Source organism: Carassius gibelio, chromosome B17 (assembly GCF_023724105.1).
Source record: "Carassius gibelio isolate Cgi1373 ecotype wild population from Czech Republic chromosome B17, carGib1.2-hapl.c, whole genome shotgun sequence".
NCBI lineage: Eukaryota > Metazoa > Chordata > Actinopteri > Cypriniformes > Cyprinidae > Carassius > Carassius gibelio.
In genome coordinates, this window is record NC_068412.1 from 22,120,664 (window position 1) to 22,125,546 (window position 4,883).

The following is a 4,883-nucleotide window of genomic DNA, read 5'->3' on the forward strand; positions in this document are numbered from 1 at the left end:
GGTCTAATGCCCCACCTTACTCGCAGCTGATTGGACAGTGAAAGCAGCGCTGTTCGATGCCGCACCTTATTGTCATATGATTGGACAGTTAAAGCAGCGCTGCTTCAAATGTCCAATCAGGTGCTTACCAGGTGAAGAACTAAAGAAAGTTTCCCCAAAACCAGTCTACCCAAAACGCATCACACCAGAAAACAAAAAGTGCGTCTAATTAAAGGTTTTAAATATTATGTATATTATATTATATTATATTATATATTTCACTTAAACATCAGTGTAATAATATAATTTATATTATTTATTATTATTAATAATAATATTATGTCCTCATTTGTAAGTCGCTTTGGATAAACGCGTCTGCTAAATTAATTCTTGATAATTCTTGTTTTTGTGTTGTGGCATGTCTGTGTGTGGCAGCTTTTCTATTTTAGACATTTCTGCACACTATGTGGGAATGATAAAATAAAACATTTATTATTTCAAAGTTAAAATGCACGACTTTTAAATAATTCTGAATAAAGTGAGTGAGGTATCCATAGTTTATTTAAAACATAAATATCTCCTACAGGGGGCGCCAACGTTCTGATAAAGCCTGACATTAGATATCAATTTAGATAAACTGTACGAGACAGTTTTTTTTATTTTATTTTTTTATTAACGAAATGATTATAGATTGACTTTTTTAAACCATTTAATATGAAATAAAGTATTAAATAAAAATACAATGACAACAATCAGGTTCGATGCATATCTTCTAATCGCCAAAATGTTTGTTTTTACCTGAGGAATGACTCTTATTATATGAAACAGGCTACCTGACTCTTGTTTTCAGTCCACATGTATCTGCCTGTATGATCAGGAAAACCTCAGACAGCTGTGTGTTAAGGTTACAGACTCTTTGAACCCATTCCTGTCTATCAGCCTGTCAAGCTTTGAAAAAGCCAGGGACCTTTTCCCAGGAACCCCGAGAGGGGAAAGAATAAGAAGGTGAAAAAAGTAAACACAAAACAACTTTCAAGTCACCACATCCGTCAGTGAAAGGAAAGCTTTATTTTTAGCATTAGCAGCGGGGTGATTTCTGGCGCTCTGTACGTGAAATGGCAGAGACCCTGCTGAGCTCTCGGAGTTCTTAATGAAAGCGCTCGCTCAGTCTCTCACGCGCCCGGCTGTCTGCGTGTTAGCAGCGCGTTGCATAACTACTGGTGACGCCTGTGCCGTTGCTCACTGTTGCCAGGGACGGCGGGCATCTGCCCTCCTGCTTCACAGTCATGCATCTAAGACCCCTCAAGTCAAATGTATTAACAAAGAAGTGTGTTCTCAAAGTATGCAGCTCTAAATAAAAACATGATCAGAAGTAGGCTACTTTCTTTTATAGCTAAGCTTTTATTTGTGCTTTATTTATTCAGTTGTGTTTTACTTCATTTATTCAGTTGTGTTTTTATAACATTATTTAGTTTTTTCTAAACTTAGAAGAAAAAATATAGATGCAAACAGGACAATTAATAACTAATACGGATACTCATTATAATGAAAACATAACAAATATGCTAAATGTTGTATCTTTTTGAAGACAATAGTTTTGTAATTTGAAGTATAGTATTATAACATAATAGCATTATCGATATGTCACATATCATTTCAGACTTTCCGAGGGGCAGAAAAAACACTAAAGAATGTTTTTCCAAACGGTTCTAAAAACACTTTTTTTGTATAAAGTGCTTCATTTTTTTATGCAAATGGCACTTGGATGAGCCATGTTGTAAGAGCAGACCCAGAATAGTCAGTCTGCTCTCTGGCACATGTGTCTTGGGAGTCAAGGTGAGAGGGAGGACTGTTCACATGCTTCCTAGTCTCCCATCCATTCCACATGCTGGTGATTTATCCCCTCTGGTTAACCTATTTTCATCACAATTAAAATGCCCAGGGCTTTGGTGCATTAATCTTTTCTTCCATCTCATTCTCTCTCTCTCTCTCTCTCTCTCTCTCTCTCTCTCTCTCTCTCTCTCTCTCTCTATCGCATAGAGACACTGAGTTCAGTCTTGCTTTTCTCTTGTCATAGAGAAATGATGAGGACATCATTGACTAGCCAGGGCGCTGATACAGTTACAGTATTAAATCTCATATGACATTACATCCAATTTGTGTGGATCAGGGACGCAACCCTGGCCTTCCCTTCATATTTACATCTACTTGCCAGAATGTCTCCCACAAACAATGTCAATAACCGAATCCCAAGCTGGCAGAACATATCAGAGAGATTTTATGCCACGTTCCTTGTGAAGTTTAATTCAAATGTTGATCTAATAGATCTCATGCTTGTTTCTGATCCACATCAGTCCACACAGGCCTTTAAAATCTGATGAATACATCAGTTCTCCAGGGAGGAATAAACCTGTCCAGTTAAATGAGATTGCAAGAGTAGCTGTGCATCTGGATCCAAATGAATCTGTCGGACAGACTAATTTTATAATGGCAGTCTCGATCAGAGCAGCTGCAGCCCTTCGCCAAGTCACATTAATTCTCTAAATAAGTTCTCAATGAACTCATAGCGAATCAATGGGGTCTCTTCTGTCTGCAGGTGGCTGCGGCGTACAAAGCTGACTAATAGGCGGGTTTGATTGCTTCACCGGGTGGAAAATTATCGATAGAGCCAAGTGCTTATCCAGTGGTCCATGCGCCTTCAACTTCACCTCAAATTTTAAAATGCCCCTTCCAATGTGGTTAATTCCTTTCAAAGCAAGTTACTCAATACACAATAAACGGCACAGGAATTGGTGACTCAAAGTTAAGACAGATTTGGATCTGAAACCTGGTGTAATGTATGGAAGTTTCTTTATGCTGAAGTGAGCAGTCTTAAACAGACCAATGTAAACTTCAAGCTTAACCCTCAATTCCAGTTGGTGCCACTTTTGGACTAAAAATTAGATTCACAAATCTATAATTATTATCACAAACTTTACTTCCATAATGTTACATATTTCCAATGTCATTGGTCATTATATATTCTAGTTCAAAAGTTTGGTAGGATTTTATATATATATATATATATATTTTTTTTTTTAAGAATGCTCACCAATGCAGCATTAATGTGATCACAAATAAAGTATTTAAAATAACTGTTTTCTATTTTAATATATTTTGAAATACAATTTATTCAGTTGATTGCAAAGCTGAGATTTGAGAATCATTACTCTAGTTTTCAGTGTCATATGATCCTTCAGAAATCATTCTAATATGTTGATTTTAAAGTAAGCCATTTTCTGTCAATGTATAGAGTTGAAATGAGACTTGCGGTTCATTAACCGCGGTAGGGAAATAACGAGAAGAATAAGAGCAGTAAACGGTAAAATGGTTTGCACTTCAAACCACTGTGTTCATAATTAGGATAATAAATTAAAATAATATGGTAAGACCCATCAATCTGCAAAATGAGGTGTTTTGTACAGCTAAAATAGCTGCAAGCGGAAGCCAGACACATTCAATTTACGAATGCCCATGCCTGCTCTTATGGGAAAGATAAGGTGGATACTCAAGAAACGTTTCTTATTATTATCAGTAATTACGTTTACATGGGCATCAGTGATCAAATTATTTACCATATTCTAAATAACACGATATTATGATTAAGGTGTTTACATGAGTAAACTTTTAGAATATTCCTTTCATGTTACCGTCTTACATGATTGTAGCCTACATACAGTAGATCAATTAATGACACACGTAAGTACATCCCCACACAACGCCATCCGACATCCCCTCTAGAATGTCACGTATCTTTATAGTAATTTTACAAAAGCTTCAAGTGCAGTAAATTATCTGTCATACTATGTGCAAACAGTCGACAACGATGATAAAGCTATACTCTTTTGTTTGCCGTCAAATGGTTGACCTGACTACTTCCGTGAAAAAAAAAAGAATCCCGCAAACAGTCCTACACAACGGTAATAGTGAGATTAAGGTGGTGTATACCCTTCTATACTGCATGTACTATATGTATATATATATATATATATATAGAAATTCCAAAAGAACAGCATTTATTTAAATAAATAAAAAATTGTACCAGTTGATCAATTGATGCATTCTTGCTGAAAAGAAAGTACATTTTAATTTAATTCAAATTTTAATTACACTAATTCACCTCGAGTCAAATACCTTATAAAAACTGTACTTTGTGCATAACATTACTATACAGGAGATAAAAAAAAACATATTAATAGAATAGCTTTATTGTACTGTAGTGCAGGAGAAACTGCAGAAAGTTAGTGGAGAATTACAAAGTAGTTGAAGTCCATTCTGTGATAAAGGCCGGATGGACAGACTTGGCTGCTGATGGAAGGGCTTTCTCTCCTCTTTTCCCCCGCTCCACTGGCTCCAGCTTTCCCTGAGGTTCTTTAGGTGGACTCCTAATGAAAGATCAAGGGCATTAGCTGCCGTCAGTGCAGAAACGGGGTACCTGCAGTTAGCACGATGGTTACAGAACATTAATTTTACCGCAGGCTCATTTGTAACTGAGAAAAGTGTGTGCGCATGTGGGTGCATATAAAAGTGAAAGGGAGAATAAGAGAGTGACAAAGAGAGTCACAGGGGAAGACAGATATGAGTCCTGATTTGAAACTCTCTCACAAACTTAGTGTCCAACGCTGTAAAATTCATGGAAAGCATGGTGTGGAGAGCAAAACGGAGAAGTGGGAACCATTCAGACTGGCATTTCCATCTGCTTCGTCAGCACAGCCACTGTGGAAAATGTCAGATTCATTACCTGCTCCCTCTTTTCTCTCTCTCTCTTTACCTTATGATTCACACAACTTTGGCTAGTTTATCTCTTAAGCCCTAAGCACATTGTGTGATTTGTTCTGTCCTTTAAAATTGTTCCTTGATTAAGG